At 40.2% G+C, this 20844-nt stretch overlaps 1 pseudogene; it reads left to right on the forward strand.

Annotated features, from left to right (window-relative positions):
- Nucleotides 1-5875: 5875 nt before the first annotated feature.
- Nucleotides 5876-6392, forward strand: LOC109456653 (ferritin light chain-like; annotated as a pseudogene).
- Nucleotides 6393-20844: the final 14452 nt, after the last annotated feature.

Genomic DNA, 20844 nt, shown 5'->3' on the forward strand with positions numbered 1-20844 from the left:
AGGGCAAGATGCTGCAAAGTGCAGGATGCAATCTAACACAGAGAGGGGGGGGAAACAAAAACAGGATTGGGCTTTTCCTCGGTGGCCATCTTACGTATTCAAGGGGAAAGTTACAAATAATACCATCTTTACGTTAATGAGAAACATAGAGTTTCCTTTAAAGAAGTAATTTAAAGTTAGGAAAAACTGGACCAACAAAACTGTGTGACGTTAATTTTCTAAGACCTGTTTTTTGGTGTATTATTTTTCCCTATGTTCCTAAATAATTGTGGGGGGAGAAAAATAATTTCCCTCTACCTTTCTAAGGTTCTTGGCTAAAACCACCCTACAATAAAAAACATGTTAATAGGAGAAAAACAAACAGTTTAATGACATTAATACCTCCTGTATACAGGGGAGAGACTCAGGAAAATTGGATATCTCCTTGAAAAGGCCCAAGCCATCAGCTTAATTTACATCTCCAGCTAAAGACAAAAGATGATGGTGGGGGTGGAGCCTCAGTCAAAGTAGGTTACCAGGCAAAGCTCAGTAAACAACGGTACTGTTGTTATGCAGATTTAGGTCTTTTCCTTCTGCATTGGTAAGAGCTTCTAGACATTTAGAGTCTTCCTCCTCTTCCTGGTACTGAGAGTGGGGGCACCCTTACAAATGGAGATTTCCCTTAGGAATGTAAATGTCTCTTACAAAAGGGTAATTTCTATTCTGTTTTCACAGTTTTCCCTATGTCTGCTGTTTCTTAAAAATAACCAGCTCAAGATAATTCTTATGTCAAAAAGACATATTTTGGGGTGGCCAAATCTGCTCCCCTTCATAATCAAACATGGGAGAAAATTAACGCAGAAGAAAATATTTTTATATTAAGTTGAAGGTTTCAAAATCATAAATCAACACTGGATAAAACATTAAGTGATAACAGATGAGTATAGATACTCTGCTATTACTGCATCTCCCCTCATTTTTAAGCATATGTACCTCACAATGGAAATATACAGAAAATGTGGAGCTTCAGAAGACATAAAACAGTATTTGAATTTCTACCTCTTTTCTCTCAAAATTTGAACAAACAGAATATTGTTTCTGTCAGTTCCCAGTATTAGGCAGGAAAAGATTTAATAATGCAGTAAGCAGGGCTTTCCCATCTTTAAATGACATTCTAAGTCAGGTTTTACTGCAAGCTTAATTTTTTTTTCCACCAGAATTCCTTAACACACAGAATAAGAAAAAGAAAGCATTAGTGAAACCGGCACCATATTCTTTATTAAGAAAAAATATTTCAGAGATAAAATATTTTATATGTCAAAGAATGCATAACCTATACCTATTTAATGTATGACTCCCATTGGATTTATGGACGAGAAAGGGGCCACATACTAAACCTGACAAGCTCAAGGGAGGTCAGCATGGCAGGCCCTACACCGAAATTAACCACACAGGGTGGTCTGAACATAAAAATTCCCAACTAAAAGCGGGTCATGGCGGGTAGTGACATCCTAGGCCTGTAGCTTCCTTGACAAAGGTCAGTCTTTACCTTAAATGAGCCTGTCTAGTGTCTTTTTGCCTCTTAGATAACATACCCTTGAAATGTCAGAGTCATCCCCTTTTTGCGGACCCCTGAGGGCACAATCCACAGACACCAGAGCAGGAGACCACAGAACCCCTCATTGTTATCTTGTTCCCCGAATACCAACTCTATGTGCTGTAATGGTAATCATTAACTATCCTGTACCCACCAATGTAAAATAAGTCCATGTCTCTCCATTTTACTTTTTATCCAATCCCAGAGATTTCCCAGCTGTGCTTTCTCCCACCCCCTTAAGGATCTACCACCCATGGATTTCATGTAACCCTCCTTATGTCTCCTCCTTTGATTCTAAGTATGAAATAAGGTGTGAAACTACCATTCTCCAGAGCATTTTCTTAATCCATTCAGATTTTGCTTCCCGGCAATTGTTACCAGTTTGGCTCAAATAAACTCACAAAAATTCTCTACAGGTTTGGATGTTTCTTACTCCGACAGATTCTTTGTACAAAGAATGTGTTTCTCTTTAAAAAAAAAAAAAAAAAAAAAAAAAAAAAAGCGTGGTATGAAAAAAAAATCCCTTTGAAGACCAAAACCCTCTGGCATGTAATTGGCAGGCATATGCATCTACAGCTGGTCTGTATCAGACGTGCACCAGCAAAAATGTTCTAATACAACCACTCTGTTTCCTGTCCCTAAGTACACTAGAAGCCCTGTTTACTAACCTTGTCCACCACAAGTAGCCTTTGTTTGTTGATTGTAAATAGGCACTCTGGTGCCCCTGTGAGAGAAATCCTAAAAGACGTCAGCCACCATTTACTTGGTGGGTTTGAAAGATTTCTGAACAGAGACTTGGGCAAAGCATACCAGGGCCACTCTGCTCTCTGAGCTTTCAGAACTGGATCCTGTGCATTGTCCACTGGCCAAAATAACTCTCAAGAAAATTCACCAAAAGAGCAGTTTATTTGGGAAAAGAAAAAGAAAGGAGACAACCCCAGCAGTGTGTGAATGCATACCACCTCTGGCCGCGGCTCCAATTGGCCACCACCTGCAAAACGTATGTTCCCAAGATGGCCTCTATATTTATTTGGATCCCTCTCCCCCCAGAAGTTACCACAAAGTTTAACAGGAAGTCAGGACTAGAGAGTTGACAAGGGGCCCATCTCCACCCATAGTCCTCCCAGCTCTGTGGTTAAAATCATCTTAAGATGCCAGTTCACTTTTATCAGCACACACCTAGGTTCAGCACCCCCCCCCCAGTCTCAAGGGGTTTCTGAATTGTGGAGAAGAAATTTGTTTTTCTAAAATCTACCACCATCTTCTCAGGGTTTACTACAGAAGCAACCACATGGCACTGCCTTCTGTGGTAGGTCTTCTGCTTACTGACCCCATGGCGCATCAATGTAAACTGTGGTCGTCTGCATCCGTTTCCGAGTTTTACATGACCTGCCCACCACCCACTCATTTCCTCGCCTTACCCTGGCCTCTAATGAGAACACCTACTGTAGCCAGGGTCCCCTGCCTATTGCTTAGGAAACACTAAAATATAATCAAACACAGTGTCTACTCTCAAGGAGTTTACAGTTTAGTTGGGGCGGGAAGAAATTTAGATAAATAACTCTAATACAAGGTAAACATGTAGAGGCTCCTTATTGTACTGTTCAGAAGGAAAATATCCTTTGAATTCAGAGGAATTTGGAACATTTTATGGACGTGGAAGAAGCATCAGAGAATATTTCCCGTTGCATGTGCTATTCCATTATTTCTTCCCAGAGTGCAAATTTCTCCCTTGCAGACCCCACCCAATCTTCAGACACTTTACCTTCTGCATATCTTGCATATTGTAATGTATATTCAAATTATTTGTTGACATGGGTGCCTCCATATAATTTCTTGCATCCCATAAGAGCAAAGACCATACCTTAGTGACTGCTGTATCCCCAACCCCCAGCACAATGTTTGATGCATAATGATTGCTCAGTAAATACTGAATTGAATAATGATGCTGTTCCAGATGCCTTACACAGACATTCTCATTGAATGTACTCTGCAACACAGTGAGATTGAGACCCTTCCTACCGTATTTCCCCGAAAATAAGACTGGGTGTTATATTAATTTTTGCTCCAAAAGACACATTAGGGCATATTTTCAGGGGATGTCTTATTTTTCATGTACAACAGTCTACATTTATTCAAACACAGTCCTGTCATCTTCTGGAACATCATCATACCGTACTAAATGCGTCTGTCTGGCTGACGATCTTAACTGGGGCTTATTTTCAGGGTACGTCTTATTTTTGGGGAAACACAGTATCTCCATTTTAGAGACTAGGAAACAAAACTAAACCACAGATGGGTTGTGTAATGTCTTCAAGGTCACACAGCTAAGTTATCAGTCAAGACATGAACTCAGGCAGTCTTTTATCCAAGTCTGAGTTTTCAATAATTCTCCAGTCCTGCCTCTGTAAACATAATAAATACATGAGTTTGGCCTTAATGGTAGGATTTGGAATACATGGTTGGTAGAAAGAGATTCAAAGTGGAAGTTTTAATATTAGGAAAAGCGTATAAGAGGGAAAGTGTGGGGTCACATGAGGCAGAGAGGAGTTTGACTGGAATATGAGGTCTGACAATTAAGTTCATGAACTTGTTGCAACGATGTTGCTAACCGTTTTTGATATCAGAGAGATTATTCATTATGAATTTGTACCAACTGGACAAACAGTTCACCAAGTTTACTATTTGGAAGTGCTGAAAAGGCTGCATGAAAAAGTTAGATGAAAACGAGCTGAACTCTTCGCCAACAATTCATGGCTCTTGCATCACGACAATGCACCAGCTCACACGGCACTGTCTGTGAGGGAGTTTTTAGCCAGTAAACACATAACTGTATTGGAACACCCTCCCTCCTCACCTGATCTGGCCCTCACTGACTTCTTCTTTGTCTGAAGAAAAAGGAAATATTGAAAGGAAGACATTTTGATGACATTCAGGACATCAAGTGTAATACAACGACAGCTCTGATGGCCATTCCAGAAAAAGAGTTCCAAAATTGCTTTGAAGGGTGGACTAGGCACTGGTGTCTGTGCATAGCTTCCCAAGGGGAGTACTTCGAAGGTGACCATAGTGACATTTAGCAATGAGGTATGTAGCACTTTTTCTAGGATCAGATCGCGAACTTAATTGTCAGACCTCATACGATATGCGTATGTGAAAAATTGTCATGTATAAGACTTAAGAACTTAAAGGAAATGGCAGATGAAGACTGGAACTTCTTAGGGCCATCATTCCCCATCGTTCTTGAATAAAAGTGAGCTCTCTTTCGCTCCCTGCGTGCCTGGCTCACCACATGTAATCTCCCTGAGGTCCCTTGACTTCTACATTTTTCCTTAAATCCATCTCTTGTCCATTTCCCCCGCCTCTGAAGCAGAGCCCAAAAAATCACCAGCTTGGATTACTGAAAGCGTCACAGAGCTGCAATGTTTGCAGGCTTGAACCTTTTGGAAGCGCAACACTCTTGATTTCATTCTACCTGCCACACCATTACTCAAAAACCCTCACATCGGTCCTTGAGGAACAAAGTTGTGACAAAATTCCCCCCAGTCACTTCTGTCCTTATTCATGCTTCTGTGGTTGGTTGGTTGGTTGTGCTTAGGTCGTACTTATCGGCTTTTCATGGGCGCATGTGCCAGGTTCTGGACAGACGCTGACAGAACTCTTCAGGGAGACTCAGTGATACAGTTCAGAGGCTGAGCCATTTCACCATCCAAAGGCCAAAAGGTGGCACAGAATCGGAGCCCTCAGAGGTCTTGCCCCTCACAATGCCCTGGCACCCTACAAACTTGAAGCTTTGGAACAACCGGAAAACGTGAATTTGGCGGGAGTATTAGTGTTCTCATGATAGACAGTGATTAAGGGGAAGCTTGTCCAATGTGCCTCTGACATGGGGACCAGAGCAGGAGAGGAACAACAAAGCAAGCCAACACGAGGCATGGTGACTGCAGCTGCTACCCTGGTTTGCAGACTCACGTGAAGTGTCAATCTAGGGACTCCTCAACATATCAGGAGGACTTATTTTAAGAGTTAATTCATAACCAATTTTGAGGACATTCATGCCATTCGAATTTTGATTTAAAAAATAGGTCTCTTAGGCAGTGTCCTCAATGGTTCCCGGGATCTGTCTCTTGCTTCAACTGTGTTTGGACGGAACAGACCCAGGGATGCCCCTTCTTCCAGCCTCCGACCACCCTCCGACCTCTTTTCCAGTCACAACCTTCAGAACCATCTCAGCCATCCTCAGTCTCCGAGACCAGCCAACACCAGTTTTTTAGCTTAACTACTTATTGCTGAGCAGCCATGAGCTCTCAAGTTCGTCAGAATTATCCTACCGAGGTGGAGGCCACCATCAGCCTGCATCTGCGGGGCCTCCTACACCTACTTCTCTCTGGGCTTCTATTTCAATCGCGACAATGTGGCTCTACAGGGCGTGAGCCACTTCTTCCTCGAGTTGGCCAAGGAGAAGCGTGAGGGCGCTGAACGTCTCTTTAAGATGCAAAACCAGTGTGGCGGCCAAGTCTTCTTCCAGGATCTGCAGAAGCCTTCCCAAGATGAGTGGGGTAAAACTCAGGAAGCCATGGAAGCCACCATGGCCCTGGAGAAGAACATGAAACAGGCCTTTTGTATCTGCACATCCTGGGTTCTGCCCGCACGGATCCCACATCTCTGTGACTTCTTGGAGAGCCACTTTCTGGATGAGGAGGTGAAACTCATCAAGAAGATGGGTGACCATCTGACTAACCTCCCCAGGCTGGCCGGTCCCCAGGCTGGGCTGGGCGAGTATCTCTTTGAAAGGCTCACCCTCAAGCACGACTAGAAGCCTTTGGAGCCCAGAGGCCTTTGAGGGGTCCCTCTGCGTCCCCTGGTGTTGGGCTTCTGCCTGAGCCTCTCCCTGTAACCACGAGGCAGCCTTCTAACCACCCTGGAGCCCTCTCCCATGCCATGAACCAAACTGAAACAATACAACTTTTTGCAGAAGAAAGAAAGAAATGACTCTGAAACTCTTCGACTGTCACCAGAAAGTGAAAGTTGAGTCTTCGCCTAGACCAAGTAAAGAAAACATCTGTCCACTTGCTTCTACATTCTCCACACAAAACTGAGTCGCTAATCAGACTGGGTCAAGATTTGGGCCACTGATGAGGCCAGGTTTAATAGTGACCTGTGTCACTGTGTTACAAAGTCACATACGTGGATGTGGTTCTCTTTCTTCACACTCCTCCATCCTCCATCCTCCGGGACTGGTAAACTGAGCTGGGCCTGCATCCCAGGGAAATCGACAGCCACCTCAACCTCTTTTTCTTCTCTTCTATGTCATGTCTTCAAATAGCATGCTGAGACCTTGATCTCACTTGCTTCCTCTCGTGTTTAAGCTATGAGGACATCATTATGTGACTCCCTGTGGTCCACTGCTGATAATAGCTGGGTTTAGAGGGAGGAAAAGCTATCTCGGTCCACGGTAACACAGGGAAGAGGCATGAGGACTATTTTTGCAGACGAAGGAACTAGGAGTTTGGAGTCCAAGCACGCTGCCTGTGTGCTCCGAGACACAGAACTCAGGCAGACGTTAATCAATGACACAGAGCAAGCTCTTCGGAAGACTAGAGATTCCATTAGGACCCTCCCTGTAGCTAAGCCCACGGCAGATAAAATACAGGTTGTGCTTGACAAGAGTTAAAGACAAATCTGCCCGTATGCTTCTTGCCACTTACAAAGTTAAACTTCTCATTGTTCTTCTTTTCCCGTCTCCCACTCCCATACCAATGAATTTTCTGTGGAAGCAGAAAATACAGAGAAACCCTAGCCCGGGGGATGAAGGGGGGTCTCTCTTCCACTAGGGATTGGAGACCACCTCTCTATGGGCTGGCCTTTGTTTTCTTACTTACTCTCTGCTAAATAAACTTACTTTTACTTTAAACTCTCTATCGGCTCACGTTTGAATTCTTGCCTGTGTGAAGGCAAGGACACTCTTTTCCTGTAACAGTAGCACAGAACCATGTTATTCATTCTTCATTACAAAGTTCATCACTTATTCCAAGGATGCATGGCTGGATTACTAGCAGCTGGAAAAAAACTAGCAAGTCCAATATCAGTAAAACACTGTCGCCCCAAGCTGTGCACCTCTCCTCTGAAGTAAGGCGTCCTCAAAGATCTGTTTCCCTAAGTCTCAAGCCAGCCATCTGAGATACGTGAGATGCTTGTCAAACAAAACAGTGTTCTCACTGCGGAAACCACAGAGAGACTGCCCTGCAAAGTTCTTGGTTTTCCACAACTGATTTTATAGCCCCCTCTCAGTTTCTCTCTGAGTGAACTTGACCATCCCATTTCAGCCTCTTAGACAATCAGCCTGGAAACTCAATTTCAGTGTTCTAGAGACTATCAGTCCCCTTTAGTATCTCATACAATCCCAGCCTTGATGAGCACATGATGAAACTGTGACCTCGGTAGCTCTTATTTGGAGCAATGTTTTTAGTTAATAGAAACACATCCCAAACAGGAATTTCAATATTTATCTCTGCCTCTCTCAAACATACGAGGTCTGACAATTAAGTTTGCGAACATGTTGCAAAGAGGCTGCTAACCTTTTCTTGATATCAGAGGGGTTATTCATTATGAGTTTTTACCAACTGGACAATTAACCAAGTTTACTATTTGGAAGTGCTGAAAAGGCTGTGTGAAAAAGTTACATGATGACTCTGGGTGGTGAACACACAACGGGATTTATAGATGATGTAATACAGAATTGTACACCTGAAATCTATGTAATTTTACTAACAATTGTCACCCCAATAAATTTAAACAATAAATTAAAAAAAAAAAAGAAAACGTTAGATGAAAATGATCTGAACGTTTCGTCAACAATTCATGGCTCTTGCATCACGACAATGCACCAGCTCACACAGCACTGTGTGTGAGGGAGTTTGTAGCCAGTAAACAAATAACTGTATTGGAACACCCTCCCTACTCACCTGATCTGGTCCCTAATGACTTCTTTCTTTACCCAAAGATAAAGGAACTATTGAAAGGAAGATATTTGGATGACATTCAGGACATCAAGGGTAATATGATGACAGCTCTGATGGCCATTCCAGAAAAAGAGTTCCAAAATTGCTTTGAAGGGTGGACTAGGCGCTGGCATCAGTGCACAGCTTTCCCAGGGGAGCACTTCGAAGGTGACTATAGCGATATTTAGCAATGAGGTATGTGGCACTTTTTCTAGGATGCGTTTGTGAACTAACTGTCAGACCTCGTATGAGACAAAATTCACTGTCAAGTGACACTGATCCTACTTCGTACTCCAGCCTCAGCAGCAAAGCTGTTTCTAGGCCACAGAGATGGGGGATATATCCTAAAAAGGGACTCTGGCACCAGATACTGTAAGTCTTCACCTCTGCCAGATGACATTTTTCCGCTCTATTTTCTGATATTCTAATTGTCATTCCCAAGCTCTCTGTCTTCCTTTCCCCCAAAGGGCATGTCAAGTGTTCCTGGGGCCCAGCCTTCACTCCCACATTGTGCTGGGTTTCCCTTGTTGACTTGCCCTGTGACATTCACTTAGTCTCAGTAACTCCTTCTCCAGTTTCTCTGCAAAGGTTATTTCCAGCCTTAGCCATTGAAAATGAAAGAGAAAAGGGTCATCTCTAAAAGCTTGTACCAATCAGTAGTGAACCCCCAGCTCCTTCCCCCATGGAAGCATTTTAAGAATAACTCCTGGAGCTGGGGAATACCTTTGAATCATAATTCTTCACTTTTTGAAATACTGCCTTAACTCTGCAACCGTTCCCTTTCTATTTGCTTCCTTTGCTCCTAGAACACTTTTATTAAAACCCTATCCGTTACCTATTTGTTTGTTTAGGAGCCCAATTGTTTTTTGTTTCCTTGGGTCCTAGATTTGGCTTGAAATGCTCCCTTCTCTTCCAAATTTCATACATTCTAGGGAAGTAGAGGTTTTAGGAACCAAAATTGTGTGTGGAAAATCAAATTTTTATGTACATATAATAATTACTAGAATTTGTAATTACACCAAGTGTAATTAGTAAATTGATGGCTGCCCATCAGAAATACCACTGCTACATATTAGGAAATTATATGACCTTATTTCCCCTTCCTGGTCCTCCCTCCACTTTTATGCACTGGGGAAGATGCCTTTGTTTTATACCTATAGCTACCCTACCATACAAGGCAATCCTGCTCAGAGAGAAAGTTACCCATAGCCATCAACCTAAAATGTGGAAATACCCTGATCTGAATCTGCTTCTGCCTGGATCTAGAGACTACATACCTGACCTTACTATAAGCCCACTGAAGACAGTTCTGTAATTCTAGAAAACTATCTCAGAGGGGCACAAGGTCCTACATCTGTCCAAGGCTAAGGCTAATGCTTCATCCGCAACAGCAGCCATGTTGTAGATCCTGAAATATGGCTCATTAGAATGTCTCTCCTGAGCCATTCAACCATCTGACAAATAAACATCGGCTTCTCTTACAGGACGACCTACCTCATACTATCAATGGCCTTCATTTCTTTTGACATTTGGGATTCTAATCCTGCCTCAGCTTTTTCCTGGCATATCTGGTTGAGCTAATGCCAACCCCAACATAATTTCCTCCTTTGCACTGTTTCTTTATTACAGCTACTATATTCTTACTATCCCCTCAGTCACATTAACTTCTGCAATTTCAATATTTAATACAAAATTATGATTTAGAAGTATGTGCCAAGCTCTTACTATTCTTATGAAGTAGGGGGATTTTTCTGGAACAAACATGTGCACATGAAACTGTTATATCTGAGAACCAGATGTTCAAAGATTCAAACTGATTATATATCCAAGAACACAAGGCTCTAAAGCGAACCTATTTTTTAAAAATCTTAAAATTAAGCTGGAACTATTAAGTTTGGGGCACAAAATACGCGCACGCATGCGTACACGCACACACACAATTTTGTTAGATACTACAATATACTGCACTGATTTCAATAAAAACTTAACTGAGCTCATGCTATGTTCAAGGTTCTACTAGATTCAAAAAGGAATGACATAGAGGAATCTAAGATAACACAGAGTAAGGTAGAAAAAAGAGAAAAACGTGCTGTAAATACAGATCAAAGGAGGGAGATACTACTCCGGGTTACTGATATCAGAAAATGTTTCATATAAACTTCAGTACCTGAACCAGCCTCCCCCAAAAAGCACAAACACTTCTTAGAAAGAAATGAGGAAGAAAACATTCCAAGCAGAATCACCTGGTTAAATACATAGAGGTGGGAAAGTGAGGGGAACCTCTGGGGGGTGGCTTGAGCACAGAATATATCTAGGAAAGAAATGGAAAAGAAGCCTAAAGGGACGAGTTTCAAAGGAAGTCTTAAATCACATACCCAGGAGTTTTAACTGTAATTTTTACGTATTGAGAAATGTAGAATAAATAAGTGTGATTAAAGCTTCACTAGAAAAATAAATCTGGAATGGAAAGTGAATTAGGATGAAGTAGAGATACCGTATTTCCCCCAAAATAAGACCTACCCAGAAAATAAGCCCTAGCATGATTTTTTTCAGAATGCTCGCAATATAAACCCTACGCCAAAAATAAGCCCCAGTTAAGATCGTCAGCTAGACAGATGCAGTTAGTACGTCCTTTGCAACACGATGGATGTACTGAATTATAAAATAATAATATCAATATATATTTAAACATAAGTAAATATTATTGACTTTAATACTTAAAATAAATGATAATATAAATTATAATTAAGTATTTGTAAATACCCAACTGGGCACCTTTGGACAAGAGGTAAACACCTATGTAAACAGATGAACTCGAGACTTATTGCCGAATGACCAATAGGAATACAAACACAAAGCACGAATAACGTGCACCCTTGATAACAAATGGACATGGTTGTGTCTAATATGAATCTTCCTAATTCAATATGTTGTGTGTTGTAATGGACGTACTTAATGCACTCATGTGAAATAAAGGAACTTTATTCAATTTTGGTGCCTACAATTTTTCATCACTTTCGTGTGGACCATCATTCTTAACTGTCATCATTTTTGTTGCCACCCCTGTCTCGTAAGTCTTCAATTAACACTTGGTTTAATGGTATATTTGAAGGGAGTAATATTTTGACCCCTAGACAAGATGAGTACAAAAAGAAAGAGCTATTCCATCAAGTACAAGAAAGGAATTGTGGAGGACTCCCAGGGCAAGAATCCTACGGCTTTCTGAAAAGAGAAGTTGGATCTCCGAATGGTCCGAAAATGGTGAGCAGAATCCGATAACCTCAGTCAACCGGTGGATGAGGGAAATGCTAAGAAGCTCAAGTGTGGATCAGGTCGGCAACCATTATTTCCTGAGCTGGAAGACATTATCTGTGAATGGACTGCTGACAGGAGAGCAAAGTCTTTGGTTGTGCTCAGGGCTGATATTCAAGCATTTGCCCTTGCAATGGCACCTCAGTTAGAAATATCACCAGAAGAACTCAAAGCATCACAACACTGGCTGGATGGCTTCCTTCAGCCATGTGAACTGCCTCTAAGATCGACAACACTGTTCAAACTGGAAGATACTGAAGTTATTAAATGTGCACTTGCATTCAAGTCCTTTGTTGATGGCATCGACTTTTCTAAATACCAACTCTCCAACATGATTGTTATGGATGAAACTGCAGTGTTTATGAGCCAAGGATCTCAAACGACAATTGATCAGAGGGGTGCCTCATCCATCTACATTCCCTCCACTGGTTATGAAAGTACATGTGTCACCTGTATTTTGGCCATACGTCTGGATGGAAAGAAAGCCCCACTTCTAATCATCAAGAAAGATAAGGTTGAATATGTTTCAGGCATTTATGTTCTTGAAACCAAAAAAGCCTGGTGCACACAAGCAGTTATAAGGAAGTGGGTCGATTTAATGCTGCCACTTGTTTTGCGAGGTGGCCAAAGAGGTCTGCTAGTCTGGGATTCAGCCAGCACTCACCATGCTAAAGACATGAAGAACTTCCTTGCAGAGAGAAGAATAGATCAAATAATGATTCACACAGGAATGACTGCCTATCGCCAGACTCTTGATATTGCAATAAACAAGCCATTCAAGGACTATTTGCGCATGGAAATCAATGACTACACTGAAAATAGAATGGAGAGAAATCAGCATGGAAACTTTGTGAAGCCTAGCCTGCAAGAGGTCGTGACTTGGGTGAAGAATTCCTGGGATAAAATCACTGACAGCTGTATTGCCAGTGCACTACGAGCAGGCGACATGGACAAGAAATGCTCATTTAAGGAGAGCTCTATTGCTGGACATGTGAGATCGGGGCCCATGTTTCTACAGGAAATGGAGTCACAAGAAATTCAAGCTGAAATTCGGGGTTTGGAGAGTTATGACGATGTTCCAGAAGAAGATGACATGACTGTATTTAAATAAATGTAGATTTTTGTACATGAATAAATGAATAAATGAAGATTGTTGTACATGAATAAATGTAGGTTGTTGTACATGAAAAAATAAGACATCCCCTGAAAATCAGCCCTAATGCATCTTTTGGAGCAAAAATTAATATAAGATCTGGTCTTATTTTCAGGGAAATACGGTATAAGGCAATTACAGCAATCTACACAAGAGGCAATTTATTCATGCAAGAACAACCCTTACCTGGATCTCTACAACAGCACCTACTGGTCTTTCTGCCCTCCTCTTTGGCTCCCAATACAGGAAAACTGATCCTTTAGAAGTGCTTATCTGATGCCCTTCCCTTCATCCTTAAGCCCCTTGCCCTTGCATGAAAATTTCATGATATGGCCCTGATCTGACTAGTCCCAGGCGAGGTATCCTACCACACTTCAGAACACTAGGCTTCAGCCACACTGAAGCCTTTTGGTTCCTCAAATAGATCAAGCTCTTTCCACCTCAGGACCTTTGCACATGCTGCTTCCTTTGTCTGCTATGCTCTTTGCCCATTCACTATCTGGATTGCTAACTTTCTTCTGTCAGGCTTCTGTGAACCCTACCTAAAGTTGGAACCGCTTTGTTATTCTCTATTCATTCCCTTAGTTTTTTTGGAATCATTCCATTTTAACACAATTTAATTTTTGTTTGTTTCTTACTTGTTCCTGGTCTGTCTCTTCCCATTAGATCGTAGGCGGCATAAGGGCAGAGCTATATCTGTTTTATTCACTTCTACAGTCCCAGTGCTTAGCACAGAGTAGGTGTTTTATTAAGATTTGTTGAATAAATGTAAGTGATCTACAACTGTATGGCAGGCATTACAATAGAACTGAAGAGATTGCATCGAGTAAGATAGGATTGTTTTTAAGTAGCTAATGGTCTAGAAAAGGAAGACAGAGATGGAAACATCATTGCAATGGAGGCAAGCATACAGCCAAGCAGACCAACTAGGAGACCCTCCTAATTATTTAGGCAACACACTATGAGACTCAGAGAGATGTTTAAATGGAAAAAGCTATAGCACTTTTGGGGATGACAGAAAGGCTGAGTGTAGGATGTCACTGTGATTTTTGGATGAAAGACAGTGATAACAGTGGCAAAAGAAAGGAAAGGGCCGTTGAGAAACATTTTAGAAGCAGAACTTATACATAAGGCTTGGCACCTGATAAGGGTTTGAGGAAGAGGCAGAAATGAAACGATGACTGAGCTTTGAAGGCTGGATGATTGTAAGGATGGCACTGTCAGTATCCAAAGTAAAGATTCTAAGAGAAGAGGGAAAGAAGGAAAAACATAGATTTTCCTTCTTACTTGTCACAACCGTCTCCTGAAACTTAAAGCCTGTTTTTTTTGTTTTTGTTTTTGTGTGTGTGTGTGTGTGTGTTTTATGCAGTGCTCAGGAAGCACAGTTTTAAGTCTTGTTCACAAAAGAAAATTTTGAAGTTTCAACTTGAGAACAGCAATTTTCCAAATAAGCAGTTTCATCAATAGTGTCATAAGGATAGACAGGACTATAAATAAACACGGAACAGAGGCAGCAGTCTCAGCCCACCCACTCTGTGCACAGCTTCATCGGCACCTCTATCCTAGTCTACCCTACCCAGAGGTTGGTAAATATATTTAAATGGGAAAGATTTCATGTAGAGAGAAATATACTTAACAGAAACTGAAGTTGAAGTACATAATTGTACCCATCAGAGAAAGTTGGATATTAGCCCCTTATCAGAGGCGTTGTTTGCAAAAATCTTCTCTCATGCAGTTGGTGGCCTTTTTATTTTGTTGATGGTTTCTTTTGCTGTGAAGAAGCTTTTCAGTTTGATATAGTCCCATTCATTTATTTCAGCTTTTACTTCCCTTGACTTTGAGGTCAAATTCATAAAATCCTCTTTGAACCCAAGGTCCATAAGTTTAGTACCTATGTTTTCTTCTATGCAGTTTATATTGTTTCGGGTCTTAGGTTAAGTCAGACAGAAAAAGTCAAGAAGCATATGATTTCACTGGTATGTGGGTTATAAAACTGAAAACAACAAAAGAATGAGACAAACAAATAAAGAAACAAAAACTCACAGACACAGACAATAGTTTAGTGGTTACCAGAGGGTAAGGGGGGAGGGGGTGGTAGAAGAGGGTAAATGGGGTCAAGTATATGGTGATGGAAAGAGAACTGACTCTGGATGGTGGTGAGCACACAGTGGGATTTATGGATGATGTAATACAGAATTGTACACCTGAAACCTATGTAACTTTACTAACAATTGTCACCCCAATAAATTTAATTTTAAAAAAAAAAGGAAATTGGGTGACGTTCACAAGCTTTGCGCATTCGGAACTCTCCCTGGATGCTCTGATCAATGAATTCATGGGCTAGACACGATTATAAGTGATAGGGTAATCTTTCAGAACCAAAATAAAAATTTCAAAGATTATTTTAAAAGAAGTACAGACCAAAGTGCACCTCTGATGGTTAAGTTGGCTTGAACTTTCTGCAAACGTCACTTGGAACCAACTTTCTACCGTCTAAACTTTCCTGCTGGCTATGATTTATGTCCACGAATGGTGCTAGTGTACACATGCCCAATTTTCTATGGCTACTTGGAAAAACTTGGCCTCAGAATATGTTATACTTAGTGGCTGCCCAGAACTTAATTAAAATTCCCAACTGACTAAGCTGACTTCAAATGGTGCCATAACTGAACTTACTAAAGCTCTTTTGCAGAAAAATATGACATTAATCCCGAGTCCAGCCACTATCAATCTTACTTGAACACTCCAAGCGCCATAATTCATACTGAAGCTGTCTCTGCACTTGCAAGTGTTTTCCAAACAAAATTTATGTTTAGGAAAATGAACAATTCATTTGGGATAGTCTTAACAGACCAAATACATTTGTATTGGTACAAACTGATTTTGCAAAGAGTCACTGAGGCAAAACAAACACATTCTTTGAGTAAACTTGACTTGGTTCAAACACATATCCACAAAGTTTGCAAAAAGTAGTAGTTTCAATTTACCTAGTCATCCGTGAGATTTCACCACATGACTAGTGATACTGCTTGGGCAAAAATGTATTATTTAACAGTTTAATACCATAATAAGGAGGTAGCGTGTCTTAGTGGGGAAAAAAAAAAAAAGGATTTCGGAAGCAGAGACCTAGACTCCAATATCAATTCTTCCACTTACTTACTGTATGTTTGGCATGTAATGGAACCTCTTTATGCCTCAGTTTTCTGTGTTTTCCAAAGGGAGTCCATCACAGATGCTACATCAGTGCTGCAAGAATCAAGTGAGATAATGTACATAAAGAAACTAGAATAGTGCCTGATACAAGGCACACACAGGAGACACATTTGAGATAACTTTATTTTGCTGGAAAGGAACAGTCATGCACATGTTGAAAGATGCTCATTAACTCTTTGCAACCCTTGCCATTTGCCTGCACAATACATCTCTACGTCACAGCCCTGGGAAACATCATGAAGCCTTCATGTGTCATCCTTCATTTTACTTCTGTTCATATTCAAGTTAATTTATCCATCTGTCGTGCAGGGTGTCATGTGGGGTCTCTGCTCCCGCTCCCCACATAAGAACGCAGGACATGGTGAGGCCAAAAAGGAACACCCACGGAGCCATAGGTAGGGGAGTCATACCACTATATTCTCGCTGGCGGCTGGGTTAGAGACACAGAAAGCAGGAGCCGCAATCCGCCACCTGCTTCTCTGCCAGCCAACCAACCGACCAACGTAGCCACGGCAGTTGTATCAGTGGCTAATGGCTAACCGGTAACAGCTGATGGCCAACTAGTCACAGCTGACGGCCATCTACTACCCGAACCAGCACCTTTCCATGTGAGGCCAAAAGCCTGGAAACTGCTCTCTGAGACTCTGTCCCCGCAACAAGTCACTTAATCTTGAATAATTTTCTTATCTAAGAAAGATGCTACATGGGGCGGCCAAATGGCTCCATTGTTTAGAGCACAAGCTCTGAACAACAGGGTTGCCGGTGCGATTCCCACATGGGCCAGTGAGCTGCGCCCTCCACAACTAGATTGAAGAGAATGAGCTGCCGCTGAGCTTCTGGAGGGGCGGCCGGATGGCTCAGTTGGTTAGAGCATGAGCTCTCAACAACAAGGTTGCTGGTTCAATTCCCGCATGGGTTGGTGGGCTGCACCACCTGTAACTAACGATTGAAAATGGTGACTAGACTTGGAGCTGAGTGGTGCCCTCTACAACTAGATTGAAGAATGACTTGGAGCTGATGGGCCCTGGAGAAACACGCTGTTCCCCAATATTCCCCAATAAAATTAAAAAAAAAAAAATTCTTTGCATACTTGCTAAAAAAAAAAAAAGATGCTACAAATATCCACTGTGAGAATCAAGGTAAACATTATGTGGACTATACATTATACACAGTTCCTAAAGAATCCAACTGTTCAGTGGGAAAGATCATCAGGCAGCATATTTTAAATGATATGTAGAAATGTATTAGTCTACAATCTAACAACTGTGTATGTTAAGATATTGACAAATACTTAAATAATCAGTCGCTTTTCAAAACACACAATTTTCAGACTTTGCAAATCTCACATAAACCAGAACCTTTTCATTTTTATGAGGCAGTTGTTGAGGTATCTCATTCAGCAGAAAATGAAAAGTGTATCATCTTGAAATTACACATGAGCAACTAATCCCATTGTTGAACAAACATGTTCTACTTTGTTGGTTCAATAATATCATTCTTCTTTTTTTCTCAGTTGTTTTGCTATATCACTTAATCACTATGGGAGATTTCAAAAAAGCAAAGCTGTGCCGAAATATAACCACACTGCAGTTTTTGGTTGGCTTTTAATATTATGAAAAAGTACAATCAACTGAATTGAAAGACCCTCTATTTTCCCCAAACAGGAATACATACTGAAATCCACACTTAAACATATGAGCCAGGATAGTCTCAAGGACTATATGATTTGAGCACTAAATCTCCATGAGATAGACAAGGTGAGAATTATTCACTCATTTTTTCAGATGAGGAAACAAACTGAGAAAAGTTAAGTGACTTGCTCGAGGTCATACATCTTTCAGAGCACAGATAAGGAACCCAAATCCCTTAACTGCTGCTGCCAATTCAGCAAACAACCTCTTGCTTTAATAATCATACCCTGTTTTCCCGAAAATAAGACCTAGCCGGACAATCAGCTCTAATGCATCTTTTGGAGCAAAAATTACTATAAGACCTGGTGTTATATTATATTGTATATTATTGTATTGTATTATATTATATAAGACCCGGTCTTATACTATAGTAAAATAAGACCGGGTCTTATATTAATCTTTGCTCCAAAAGACGCATTAGAGCTGATTGTCCAGCTAGGTCTAATTTTCGGGGAAACACGGTAGTTAATTTCTTAAGAAAACTACAAATAAGCCATTAACTCATCAAATTACCAATGAAATACCCCAATTAAAATTGAATAATTTCCAACATGGATTTTTGCAATGTTAAATGAAATCCTGGAATATTCAATGAGATATAAGAAAACTCACATAGGCAATTTAATGAATTCAGAAATAAAATCAACAAACAAAATGAATATTTTACCAAAGAGAATGAAATTTTTAAAAAAGAACCAAATATTCTGGAGCTGAAGAACTCAGTAAAAGAGATGAAGAACGAAAGAGCCAGCTTAGGAAATAGAGTCCACCAGATGGAGGAAAGAATTAGTGATATCAAAGATAGAAATCTGGAAATGACGCAAATGGAAAAATAGAGAACTGAGGGTTAAAACAAATGAAAGAATTCTACAAGAACTCTCTGACTCCATCAGAAAGAGTGGTATAAGAATAATGAAGGAGAAGACAGGGAGAAGGGCACAGAGAGCCTATTCAAACAAATAGTCGCTGAGAACTTCCAAACCTATAGAAAGAACTGGACCCTCGAATCCAAGAAGCAAACAGAACATCTAGTTATCTCAATCCTAACAGGCCTTCTCCAAGACACATTATATTGAAGCTGTCAAAAATTAATGCCAAAGAAAGAATTCTCAAGGCAGCCAAGAAAAAGAAGATGTTAACCTACAAAGGAAGACCCATTAGATTATCATCCATTTTTTCAGCAGAAATTCTACAAACCAGGAAGGAGTGGAATCAAATATTCAAACTATTGAAAGAGAGAAATTACCAGCCAAGAATAATATATCCTCCAAAGTTATCCTTTAGATATGAAGGAGCAATAAAGACTTTTCCAGACATACAGAAGCTGAGGGAATTTGCTACTACAAGTCCTGCATTACAAGAAATACTGAAATAGGCTATTTTACCTGAAACAAAAAGACAAAAGGATACAAAACTATGAGTAAGATAACTAACAGACAGACAGAAGCAGGAAATGGCAACCCCTATACAGAATAGGGTACTATATACTTAAACATAATATAAAAAGCATATATTCTGACCACAATGCTTTGAAATTTGAGATCAACTGCAAAAAGAAAGCAGGAAAAACCACAAATACGTGGAGATTAAACAACATGCTACTAAAAAAATGGGTCAAAGAAGAAATAAAAGGAGAGATTAAAAGATACATAGAAACAAATGAGAATAAAAATGCATCATATCAAAATTATTGGGATGGAGAAAAAGCAGCATTAAGAGGAAAATTTCTATTATAGAAGCCAATCTCAAGAAACAAGAAAAATCCCAAATAAACAACCTAACGTTACATCTTAAAAACTAGAAAAAATAGAACAAATGAAGCCCAAAGACAGCAGAAGGAAGGAAATAATAAAAAGTAGAGCAGAATTAAATGAAATAGAGAACAAAAAGACAATAGAAAAAAATTAATGCAACAAAGAGCTGGTTCTTTGAAAAGATTAATAAAATGGACAACCCCCAGTCTAGTCTCACTACTGAAAAAAAAAGATACAAATGAACAAAATCAGAAATGAAAGAGAAGTTATGACAGTTACCAAAGAATTACAGAGGATCATACAAGAATACTATGAAGGACTATATGCCAACAAATTCAATAACCTAGAAGAAATGGACAAGTTCTTAGAAATATGTAATCTTCCAAGACAGTGTAACGAAGAGCTGGAAAATCTAAATAGACCGATCAATAGTAAGTAATGAAATTGAAGCAGTCATTTAAAACCTCCCCAAAAGCCATAGTCCAGGAGCAGATGGCTTCACTAGTGAATTCTATCAAACATTCAAAGAGGATTTAATACCTGTCCTCCTCAAACTCTTCCAAAAAATTGAAGAAGAGGCAATACTTCCTAACTTATTTTATGAGGCCAAAATTACCCTGATACCAAAATCTGATAAGCATAGCACAAAAAAGGAAAACCAATATCTCTGATGAATAGATACAGAAATCCTAAACAAAATACTAGCAAATTGAATACAACAATACACTAAAAAGGTTATATACCACAATCAAGTGGGGTTCATCCCAGGGGCACAAGGATGGTTCAACATATGCAAATTGATCAATGCGATACATCACATAAACAAAAAGAGATAAAAATCATATGATTATATCAATAGATGCAGAAAAACCATTTGACAAGATACAACATCCATTTATGATTAAAACACTTAATAAAATAAGTATAGAAGGAACATACCTTAACATAATAAAGGCCACATATGACAAACCCTCTCATAATTAACGGTGAAAAACTGAAGCCCTTTGCTCTACGTTCAGGAACATGACAGAGCTGTCCCCTATCACCTCTGCTTTTCAATACAGTATTGGAAGTCCTCGCCAGAGCAATCAGGCAAGAGAAATAAATAAAAGACATCTGAATTGGGAATGAAGAAGTTAAATTG

This window comes from Rhinolophus sinicus, chromosome 18 (genome assembly GCF_057876585.1).
Source record: "Rhinolophus sinicus isolate RSI-liver-muscle chromosome 18, RSI-T2T, whole genome shotgun sequence".
NCBI classification, from domain to species: domain Eukaryota; kingdom Metazoa; phylum Chordata; class Mammalia; order Chiroptera; family Rhinolophidae; genus Rhinolophus; species Rhinolophus sinicus.